This window comes from Schistocerca serialis, chromosome 7 (assembly GCF_023864345.2).
Source record: "Schistocerca serialis cubense isolate TAMUIC-IGC-003099 chromosome 7, iqSchSeri2.2, whole genome shotgun sequence".
In the NCBI taxonomy this organism is placed as follows: Eukaryota; Metazoa; Arthropoda; class Insecta; order Orthoptera; family Acrididae; genus Schistocerca; species Schistocerca serialis.
The window spans coordinates 100,286,352-100,298,858 of NC_064644.1; the positions used below are offsets into that span (position 1 = coordinate 100,286,352).

At 42.1% G+C, this 12,507-nt stretch overlaps 1 protein-coding gene across 1 annotated transcript in view; it reads right to left on the reverse strand.

Moving 5' to 3' along the window:
- The window catches only part of LOC126412798 (putative oxidoreductase GLYR1 homolog), a 262,238-nt gene that overhangs the window by 25,977 nt on the left and 223,754 nt on the right, over nt 1-12,507 (reverse strand). The window lies entirely within an intron of this gene.

Here is a 12,507-nt window from a genome sequence, read left to right on the forward strand (position 1 = left end):
CAGCTGAAATCACCGACGCTGTAACCGCTTTATGATCGCTGATTCCCTGTTCTGCGTTAACAGTTTCAAATAGTTCAGATCTGTTTGTCACCAGAAGGTCTAATATGTTATCGCCACGAGTCGGTTCTCTGTTTAACTGCTCAAGGTAGTTCTCAGATAATGCAGTTCAAAAAAATTCACTGGATTCTTTGTCCCTGCCACCCGTTATGAACGTCTGAGTCTCCCAGTCTATATGTGGTAAATTAAAATCTCCACCCAAAACTCTAACATGGTCGGGATATATTTTCCAAATTTTCATTCAGGTGTTCTGCCACAACAACTGCTGAGCCAGGGTGCCTATAGAGACATCCAATTACCGTGTTTGAGCCTGCTTTAACTGTGACCTTCACCCAAATTATTTCACATTTCGGATCTCCGTCAATTTCCTTCGATACTATTGCACTTCCTATCGCTATAAATACTCCTCCCCCTTCACTGTCCAGCCCGTCTCTGCGGTATACATTCCAATCTGAGTTTAGAATCAAATAACAGTAGTGTAGGACTAGGTTTAACAATGAGTAAAAAAAAATAGGAACACCGATAAGCTACTATGAACACCATAGTGAATGCATTATTGTAGCCAAGATAGAAACAAAGCCCACACCCACCACAGTAGTACATGCTTATACGCCAACTAACTCTGCAGATGAGGAGGAGATTGAGGTAATGTATTATGACTTAAAAGAAATTATTCAGATAGTTAAGGGAGTCAAAAATTTAACAGTCGTGGGAGACTGGAAGTCTACAGCAGGAAAAGGAAGAGAAGAAAAAGTAGTAGGTGAATATGGACTGGGAAAAAGGAATGAAAAAGGAAGCAGCATGGTAGAATTTTGCACAGAGCATAATTTAATCATGGCTAGCACTTGGTTTAAGAATCATGAGAGAAGGTTGTACACATGGAAGGGACCTGGAGACACCGGAAGGGTATTGATTGATTATATAATGGGAAGACAGAGATTTATTAACCACGTTTTCAGATGTAAGACATTTCCAGGTGCAGATGTGGACTCTGAGCACAATATATTGGTTATGAACTGCAGTTTAAAACTAAACAAACTGCAAAAAGACAGGAATTTAAGGAGATGAAACATGGATAAACTGAAAGAACCAGAGGCTGTCAAGGGTTTCAGTGGGAGTGTTAGGGAACGTTTGACAAGAACAGGGGAAAGGAATACAATAGAAGAAGAATGGGTAGCTTTGAGGGATGAAATAGTGAAGGCAGCAGACGATCAAGTAGGCAAAAAGACAAGGGCTAGTAGAAATCCTTGGGTAATGCAAGGAATACTGAATTTAATCGACAACAGGAGAAAATACAAAAACACAATATATGAAGCAGGTGAAAGGGAATACAAATGTCTACAAAATTAGAACAACATGAAGTGCAAAATGGCTAAGCAGGAATGTCTAGAGGACAAATGTACATCTGTAGAAGCATATATCATTAGGTGTAAGATATATATTGCCTACAGGAAAATTAAAAAAAACCTTGGGAGAAAAGAGAACCACCTGTATGAATATCAAGAGCTCAGATAGAAAACCAGTCCTAAGCAAAGAAGGGAAAGCAGAAAGGTGGAAGGAGAATATAGAGGGTCGATACAAGGGAGATGCACTTGAGGGCAATATTATGGAAATGGAAGAGGACATAGAGTACGAAGAGAAGGGAGATATGATATGGTGTGAAGACTTTGACAAAACACTGAAAGACTTGAGTCAAAATAAGGCCATGTGAATAGACGACATTCCATTAGAGCTACTGATAACTTTGAGAGAGCTAGGCATGATTAAACTTTTCTATGTAGTAAGCAATTAATTTATTTGCATGTTTTTGGGTACCTGCATAGTTTAATTCACAAATTTCAGGTGTATTATAGTATTTGAGAGTTGTAGCATCGCGTTTTAGTGCCCGTATAGTGTAAATTCACGTAGTCGTCAGTCATCTGTTTGTTTTGAACGGCTTGTGAGATAAAAGAGAGGAAGAAAAGAAATTGTTAGGGACTGCGCCTGTTGTGTACGGATTCAGGAGGAATTGGCCACCGTCCGTAAACAGCCCGAAGCTGTGTTGGCCATTGTCTACAGGCTCCAGGCTGTTGCCCTGGGCCGTGGTGACACTGGGACACCTGAGGTGAGTGCTTTGGTGCCTCTGGAGCCTGCAGCATTGCCTGGGATCTCTGATGCCACTGTGCCCTCGGATGTGGACGCCCCTGCTGGTCAACACTTGTCTGACGGTGATTGGCGAACCGTGGCAGGGTCACGAATCCCTGGGCGGAACGCGAAAGTTGGTGCTGGCCTCAAGGCTGTACCCTTATGCCTCCGTAACAGGTTTGAGGTACTGCCCACTGCTGAAAGTACTTCTGAGCCAGTAAGGGCAGCCTCATCTGTTGTGGCAGTGGCCGGTCTTCCTGAGAGGCCCCGACAAGCGCAGAGGGTGGGATTGCTTGTCACTGGAAGCTCCAATGTTAGGCAGGTGATGGAGCCCCTTAGGGACATGGCAGCTAAGGATGGGAAGAAAGCCAATGTGCACTCTGTGAGCATACCGGGAGGGGAGTCATCCAAGATGTGGGAAGGGTCCGGATGCCATGAAGGGTACAGGGTGCAGCCAACTGCAGGTGGTGGCTCATGTTGGCACTAATGACGTGTGTTACTACGGATCGGAAGAGATTCTCTCTGGCTTTGTAAGGGGTCCGTAGGCCCTTACTATAACTTTGCACTTGGCACAGGTCGATAGGGCGAACAATCGATTGTGACTTGTTGAGAGAGCGAGTGTCGAGATTCGCCAGTGTGGTTGGCGGGAATGGTGTGTGTGGAGGCCATTATTGGAATACAGGGTTTTTAACGGAGAAGGGTGTCACCATTGCCATGGTTAGACCCCTAAATAATAAAATGAATACCGGGAAAGTGATGAAGTATCTTTATAAAAGTGAGCAGTGACGTTACTAGTGCCAATATTTAGTTTTGCGTCTACCGTGCCGGCCTAACCTTGGATTGCAGTGTTGGATGCAGTGATGGACTAGCGTGTGACGATAATGGCAAATGAAGAAATCCTGTGCTGAGATTAGCCGTAATTAGATATGTATGACTAAGGCAGTGGCTGTCTCCTTTTTGTGTTTTGAGACGAATATAAGTTCGTAATTAGTGAAACTGTGCTGGTGTTCCTTATTATCAAACATTCAGTATTATAGTATTGAACAGGACGAACTGGAAAGTAACAACTTCCGTAGCGGTCAATTCCGACTGCCAGCCCCATTAGGTTCACGGTCATGTTAATAATAAATATTGGGCTGCTATTCGATCAGATCTGGTCGGAATAAAAACGGAGGTGTTACAGTTTCCAGTGGCTATCTGAGTTGGTGAAGTCTGCCAGTCCTGCTAGCAAGATGAAGGCAGAGCTCACTATCTGCAGCATCATCATCAACAGGACCGATTGTGGACCTTCGGTACAGAGCCGAGTGAAGGGTCTGAATCAGAGGCTTGGATGGTTCCGCGACCGTGTAGGCTGCAGATTCCTCGACTTGTGCCATAGGGTAGTGGGGTTTCGGGTTCCGCTAAAAAGGTCTGGTATCCACTACACACAGGAGGTGGCTACATGGGCAGCAGGGGCTGTGTGGCGTGGACTGAGTGGTTTTTTAGGTTAGACAGTCTCGGGAAAGATCAAAAAGGGCTCCAGTCTCAAAGGGTACAGGGCAAAGAAACGACGAGAATCAACCAAGCAACAGTCGGTATTGTAGTTGTAAATTGTCATAGCTGTGTTGGAAAAGTACCAGAGCTTCAAGCGCTGATAGAAAGCACTGAAGTTGAAATCGTTATAGGAACAGAAAGCTGGCTAAAGCCGGAGATAAATTCTGCAGAAATTTTTACAGAGGCACAAACTGTGATCAGAAAGGATAGATTAAATAAAGTAGGCGTTGGTGCGTTTGTGTCTGTTGGTAGTAGTTTATCTTGTAGTGAAGTTGAAATTGATAGTTCCTGTGAATTACTTTGGGTAGAGGTTATACTCCACAGCCGTACCAAAATAATAATTGGCTCCTTCTATCGACCCCCCAACTCAGGTGGTATAATAGCTGAATGATTCAAAGAAAACTTTAACCTCATTACAAATAAGTATCCCACTCATACAGTTATAATTGGTGGAGACTTCAATCTACCCTCGATTTGTTGGCAAAAATACATGTTCAAAGCCGGTGGTAGACAGAAAACATCTTCCGAAAGTGTACTAAATGCTTTCTCTGGAAATTACTTTGAACAATTAGTTCATGAGCCAACATGAATTGTAAATGGTTGCGAAAACACACTTGACCTCTTAGCCACAAATGATCCTGATCTAATAGAGTGTGTCATGATGGATACAGGGATTAGTGAACACAAGGTCGTTGCAGGGAGGCTCAAAAACCATAAAAACCAAAACCACTAAAAATAAATGCAAAATATATATATTTAAAACAGAAGATAAAAATTTATTTGATGCCTTCCTAAGAGCTCCATTCCTTTCAAGCTAATTATGTAAGTGTAGACCAGATGTGGCTCAAATTCAAAGATACAGTATCGACAGCAATAGATATACCGCATAAGTTAATAAGAGATGGGACTGATCCACCATGGTACACAAAAGACGTCAAAACACTGTTGCAGAAGCAACGAACAGAGCAATCCAAATTCGGAAGAACGCAATATCCCAAGACCGGCTAAGTTTCACGGAAGCTCAAAATTTAGTGCGGACGTCAATCCGAGATGCTTTTAATAGGTTCTACAATGGAACATTGTCTCAAAATATGGTAGAAAACCCAAAGAGATTCTGGTTGTATATAAAGTATACCAGTGGCAAGAAACAGTCAATACCGTCACTGCGCGATAGCAATGGAAATGTTACCGATGATGGTACCACTAAAGCGGAGTTACTAAATACATTTTTCCGTAATTCCTTCATGAAAGAAGACGAAGTAAATATGCCAGAATTTGAAACCAGAACAGCAGTTAGCATGAGTGACATAAAAGTAGATATCTTAGGTGTTGCGAAACAACTCAAATTACTTAAGAAAGTCTTCTGGTTCAGATGGTATACCAATCAGGTTCCTCTCAGAGAATCCAGACACAATAGCACCTTTCTTAGCAATAATATACAACCACTCACTTGACGAAAGGTCTGTTCCTAAAGACTGGAAAGTAGAACAGGTCACACCAATATTCAAGAAAGGAAATAGGAGTAACCCATTGAATTACAGACCCATATCACTGCCCTCAATTTGCAGCAGGATTTTGGAGCATATACTGTACTTTAACATTATGTATCACCTTGAAGAAAATGACTTACAGATTCAGGAAATATCATTCTTGTGCAACACAGCTAGCTCTTTATTCCCATGAAGTAATGAGTGCTGTCGCCAAGGGATCTCAGATCGATTCCATATTCCTAGATTTCCGGAAGGCTTTTGATACCATTCCTCACAAGCGACTATTAATCAAATTGTGTGCATATAGAGTATCGTCTCAGTTGTGTGACTAGATTCGTGATTTCCTCTTAGAGAGCTCACAGTTCTTAGTAATAGATGGTAAATCATCAAGTAGAACAGAAGTGATACCTGGCGTTCTGCAAGGTAGTGTCATAGGCCCTCTGATGTTCCTGATTTACATAAATGATTTAGGCGATAATCTGAGCAGCCCCCTTAGACTGACTGCAGATGATGCTATAATTTACCGTCTAGTAAAATCATCAGATGATCAATTCCAATTACAAAATGATCTAGAGAGAATTTCTGTATGGTGAGAAAAGTGGCAATTGGCACTAAACAAAGAAAAGTGCGAGGCCATCCACATGGGTACTAAAAGAAATCCAGTAAATTTTGGGTACACGATAAATCGCACACATCTAAGGGCTGTCAATTCGACTAAATACCTAGGAATTACAATTACAAGCAACTTAAATTGGAAAGACCACATAGATAATATCATGGGGAGGGCGAAACAAAGACTGCACTTTGATGGCAGAACACTTAGAAGACACGACAAACCCACTAAAGAGACAGCCTACATCGCACTTGTCCAATTCTCTGCTGGAATATTGCTGCGCAGTGTGGGATCCTTTCCAGATGGGATTGATGGAGGACATCGAAAAGTGCAAAGAAGGGCAGTTCGTTTCGTGTTATCGCACAGTACGGGTGAGAGTGTCTCCGATATGACACACGAGTTGGGGTGGTAGTCACTGAAACAAATGCGGTTTTCTTTGCGGCGAGATCTATTTATGAAATTTCAATCACCAACTTTCTCTTCCGAATGTGAAAATATATTTTTGACACCCACCTATGTAGGGAGAAATGATCATCATAATAAAATAAGAGAAATCAGAGCTCCTTTTTCCCATGCGCCATTCGAGAGTGGAATGGTAGAGAAGTAGTATGAAAATGGTTCGATGAACCCTCTGCCAGGCACTTACATATGAATTGCAGAGCAACCATGTAGATGTAGCAAGATGTACGAGACAGGAGAAATACCCTTAGACTTCAAGAACAATATAATAATCCCAATTCCAAAGAAAGCAGGTGCTGACAGGTGTGAAAATTACCCGAACTATCAGTTTTTAATAAGTCACAGCTACAAAATACTAATATGAATCCTTTACAGAAGAATGGAAAAACTCGAAGCCAAACTTGGGGAAGATCAGTTCGGATTCCAGAGAAAAATATTAACACTCAAGGCAATGCTCACCCTACAACTTCTCATGGAAGATAGGTTAAGGAAAAGAAAACCTGTGTTTATAGCATTTGTAGACTTAAAGAAAGCTTTTGACAGTGTTTACTGGAATACTCTCTTACAAATTCTAAAGGTGGCAGGGGTAAAATACAGGAAGCAAACGGCTATTTAACCAGATGGCAGTTATAAGAGTTGAGATGCACGAAAGGGAAGCAACGGTTGAGAAGCGAGTCAGACAGGGTTGTAGCCTATCCCTTATGTTATTCAATCTGTATATTGAGCAAGCAGTAAAGGGAAAAAAGAAAAATTTGGAGTAGGAATTAATGTCCAGAGAGAAGAAATAAAATTTTTGAGGTTTGCTGATGACATCTTAATTCTTTCAGAGACAGCATAGGATTTGGAAGAGCAGTTGATTGGAATGGAGATTATCTTGAAAAGAGGATATAAAATGAACATCAACAAAATCAAAACCAGGATAATGGAAAGTAGTCTAATTAAATAAGGTGATGCTTAGGGAATTAGATTAGAAAATGAGAAAGTAGCAGATGAGTTTTGCTGTTTGGGAAGCAAAATAACTGATGATGGTCAAAGTAGGAAGTATATGAAATGTAGACTGACAATGTCAAGAAAAAGCCTTTCTGAAGAAGAGAAATTTGTTAACACCGAGTATACATTGAAGTGTAAGGAAGTCCTTCCTGAAAGTATTTGTGTGGAGAGTAACCATGTATGGAAGTGAAACAAGGACAATAAACAGTTTAGACAAGGAAAGAATAGAAGAAACTTTTGAAATGTGGCGATACAGAAGAATGGTGAAGATTAGATGTGTAGATCACACAACCAATGAGGGGTTATTGATTAGAATTGAGGAGAAGAGAAATTTGTGGTACAACCTGACCAAAAGAAGGGATCGGTAGGTAGGACACATTATGAGGCATGAAGGAATCACAAATTCAGCAGTGGAGGGAAGCACGTGGGAAAAAATCTTAGAGGGAGACCAAGAGAGGACTGCAATAAGCAGATTCAGAGGGATGTAGACTGCAGTAATTACTCCTAGATAAAGGGCCTCGAAGAGGATAGAGTAGCATGGACAGTTGCATCAAACCAGCCTTTGGACCGAGTGCTACAAAACAAATAAATTCAAGTATTTAAACAGCTAACATAATTAAAGATAGGACAAAGAATACATCTGCTGCTGGTTATGAGTGCATGTTGAGAGAAGGCTAAGAACTACATATTAAATGACAGTGCAGAAGGCTCTCCATTAAATGTGGTATACAAGAAACTTTCTAATGAATCAGGAAAGGGGGGACACACACACACACACACACACACACACACACACACACACACACACACACACACACACGAAACATGGGCCACAGAGCGGCCATTACTCATTGCTGTGTGGGGCCATTTGAAAGTGCAGGCCCAAACTTTTCTTTAACGTCGGCTTAGCATTGATCATGCAGTGGACGAGAGGAGAGTGCGTATTTGCTACGGTCACGTACTTTTCCAGAGGCCATTTGGCCATCACAAACTAGCGTGCATTCAGCGAACAGCTTAACATTATGCCTAGTGTGCATTTAGCGAACAGGTCAATAATAGCCCAGCAGGTCATGTTCCTGCTAGAAAATCAGTTGTTGTGCGGGTGGACGCGTTTATGGATACTGGTAATGTGCAGAAAAAGAAACCAGGACCTAAAGAACCACCAGGACACCAGAAAATGTAGAGAAAATGAGGCTGGTAATTTTGAATTCCCCAAGCGATATGCATGAACACACACAGCCATTCTTGCAATTTCTGACTGCACAGCAAGATGAATTCTTCATGAAGACTTGAAATTTCATCCATGCAAACTGGCATTGTTGCACACACTTAATCCACCCAATTTTGTTTCATTCGAAAACCTGCCTCAGAACGCACATTGTTTTATTCAGTAATGAGGCACGTTTTCATTTGTCTGGATGCTTGAATAACCAAAACATGCAACACTGAACTGGTACGAACCTAAAAGAACTTCGCAAGTAGTTCCTACATGTAGAATGTGTGACTGCTTGGGGTGCCTCATCCAAAATTGGCATTACTGGCCCACAGTTTTTCGAAGAGAACAATTGGGCTCTCATTATCACTTCTGAGCATCTTGTCCAGATGAGCATCTTGTCCAGATGAGCATCTTGTCCAGATGAGCATCTTGTCCAGATGAGCATCTTGTCCAGATGAGCATCTTGTCCAGATGAGCATCTTGTCCAGATGAGCATCTTGTCCAGATGAGCATCTTGTCCAGATGAGCATCTTGTCCAGATGAGCATCTTGTCCAGATGAGCATCTTGTCCAGATGAGCATCTTGTCCAGATGAGCATCTTGTCCAGATGAGCATCTTGTCCAGATGAGCATCTTGTCCAGATGAGCATCTTGTCCAGATGAGCATCTTGTCCAGATGAGCATCTTGTCCAGATGAGCATCTTGTCCAGATGAGCATCTTGTCCAGATGAGCATCTTGTCCAGATGAGCATCTTGTCCAGATGAGCATCTTGTCCAGATGAGCATCTTGTCCAGATGAGCATCTTGTCCAGATGAGCATCTTGTCCAGATGAGCATCTTGTCCAGATGAGCATCTTGTCCAGATGAGCATCTTGTCCAGATGAGCATCTTGTCCAGATGAGCATCTTGTCCAGATGATTGAGGAGTTCCTTCTTTCCCAACTTGAAGAAACGGATGTGGGGGATGTCTGGTTCCAACGAGACGGCCATGGCTCATACGGCACTAATATCAATGACACACTTGCGCCAACAGTTCCCCGACCATCTCATCTTTTTGAGGAGAGATCACCTGTGGTCATCATGCTCGTCAGATTTAGCTTCGTACAACTTTTTCTTGGTGTATACCAATCAGCCGTGGATCCTGGGCAAGCTGCCAAAGACAGTAACATGCTGAACAAAGAGGACTGAAACTTCAGATTTCAACTCGCCAAACGATTTGAGCAGAAACGGAGGCCACATTCAAGATATCACTATCAAAATCTAATGAAATGGAACTTTAAATGTACCTCTAAGTGTAAAGAAAGTCAACTACATTAGTTGTTGTTGTTGTGGTCTTCAGTCCTGAGACTGGTTTGATGCAGCTCTCCATGCTACTCTATCCTGTGCAAGCTTCTTCATCTCCCAGTACCTACTGCAACCTACATCCTTCTGAATCTGCTTAGTGTATTCATCTCTTGGTCTCCCCCTATGATTTTTACCCTCCACGCTGCCCTCCAATACTAAATTGGTGATCCCTTGACGCCTCAGAACATGTCCTACCAACCGATCCCTTCTTCTGATCAAGTTGTGCCACAAACTTCTCTTCTCCCCAATCCTATTCAATACTTCCTCATTAGTTATGTGATCTACCCATCTAATCTTCAGCATTCTTCTGTAGCACCACATTTCAAAAGCTTCTATTCTCTTCTTGTCCAAACTATTTACCGTCCATGTTTCACTTCCATACATGGCTACACTCCATACGAATACTTTCAGAAATAACTTCCTGACACTTAAATCTATCCTCGATGTTAACAAATTTCTCTTCTTCAGAAACGCTTTCCTTGCCATTGCCAGTCTACATTTTATATCCTCTCTACTTCGTCCATCATCAGTTATTTTGCTCCCCAAATAGCAAAACTCCTTTACTACTTTAAGTGTCTCATTTCCTAATCTAATACCCTCAACATCACCCGACTTAACTCGACTACATTCCATTATCCTCGTTTTGCTTTTGTTGATGTTCATCTTATATCCTCCCTTCAAGACACCATCCATTCCGTTCAACTGCTCTTCCAAGTCCTTTGCTGTCTCTGACAGAATTATACTATGTCATCGGCAAACCTCAAAGTTTTTATTTCTTCTCCATGGATTTTAATACCTACTCCAAATTTTTCTTTTGTTTCCTTTACTGCTTGCTCAATATACAGATTGAATAACATCGGGGACAGGCTACAATCCTGTCTTACTCCCTTCCCAACCACTGCTTCCCTTTCATGGCCCTCGACTCTTATAACTGCCATCTGCTTTCTGTACAAATTGTAAATAGCCTTTCGCTCCCTGTATTTTACTCCTGCCACCTTCAGAATTTGAAAGAGAGTATTCCAGTCAACATTGTCAAAAGCTTTCTCTAAGTCTACAAATGCTAGAAACGTAGGTTTGCCTTTCCTTAATCTTTCTTCTAAGATAAGTCGTAAGGTCAGTATTGCCTCACGTGTTCCAGTATTTCTACGGAATCCAAACTGATCTTCCCCGAGGTCGGCTTCTACTAGTTTTTCCATTCGTCTGTAAAGAATTTGTGTTAGTACTTTGCAGCTGTGGCTTATTAAACTGATTGTTCGGTAATTTTCACATCTGTCAACACCTGCTTTCTTTGGGATTGGAATTATTACATTCTTCTTGAAGTCTGAGGATATTTCGCCTGTTTCATACGTCTTGCTCACCAGATGGTAGAGTTTTGTCAGGACTGGCTCTCCCAAGGCCGTCAGTAGTTCCAATGGAATGTTGTCTACTCCAGGGGCCTTGTTTCGACTCAGGTCTTTCAGTGCTCTGTCAAACTCTTCACGCAGTATCGTATCTCCCATTTTATCTTCATCTACATCCTCTTCCATTTCCATAATATTGTCCTCAAGTGCATCGCCCTTGTATAGACCCTCTATATACTCCTTCCACCTTTCTGCTTTCCCTTCTTTGCTTAGAACTGGGTTTCCATCTGAGCTCTTGATGTTCATGCTAGTGGTTCTCCTTTCTCCAAAGGTCTCTTTAATTTTCCTGTAGGCAGTATCTATCTTACCCCTAGTGAGATAAGCCTCTACATCCTTACATTTGTCCTCTAGCCATCCCTGCTTAGCCATTTTGCACTTCCTGTCGATCTCATTTTTGAGACGTTTGTATTCCTTTTTGCCTGCTTCATTTACCGCATTTTTATATTTTCTCCTTTCATCAATTAAATTCAATATTTCTTCTGTTACCCAAGGATTTCTACTAACCCTCTTCTTTTTACCTACTTGATTGTCTGCTGCCTTCACTACTTCATCCCTCAGAGCTACCCATTCTTCTTCTACTGTATTTCTTTCCCCCATTCCTGTCAACTGTTCCCTTATGCTCTCCCTGAAACTCTGTACAACCTCTGGTTCTTTCAGTTTATCCAGGTCCCATCTCCTTAAATTCCCACCTTTTTGCAGTTTCTTCAGTTTTAATCTACAGGTCATAACCAATAGATTGTGGTCAGAGTCCACATCTGCCCCTGGAAATGTCTTACAATTTAAAACCTATCCATTTCCCTTTTTAAATTTTCTAACCTACCTGCCCGATTAAGGGATCTGACATTCCACGCTCCGATCCGTAGAATGCCAGTTTTCTTTCTCCTGATAACGACATCCTCTTGAGTAGTCCCCGCCCGGAGATCCGAATGGGGGACTATTTTACCTCCGGAATATTTTACCCAAGAGGACGCCATCATCATTTAATCATACAGTAAAGCTGCATGCCCTCGGGAAAAATTACGGCCGTAGTTTCCCCTTGCTTTCAGCCGTTCGCAGTACCAGCACAGCAAGGCCGTTTTGGTTATTGTTACAAGGCCAGATCAGTCAATCATCCAGACTGTTGCCCTTGCAACTACTGAAAAGGCTGCTGCCCCTCTTCAGGAACCACACATTTGTCTGGCCTCTCAACAGATACCCCTCCGTTATGGTTATGGCTATCTGTATCGCTGAGGCACGCAAGCCTCCCCACCAACGCCAAGGTCCATGGTTCATGGTACATTAGT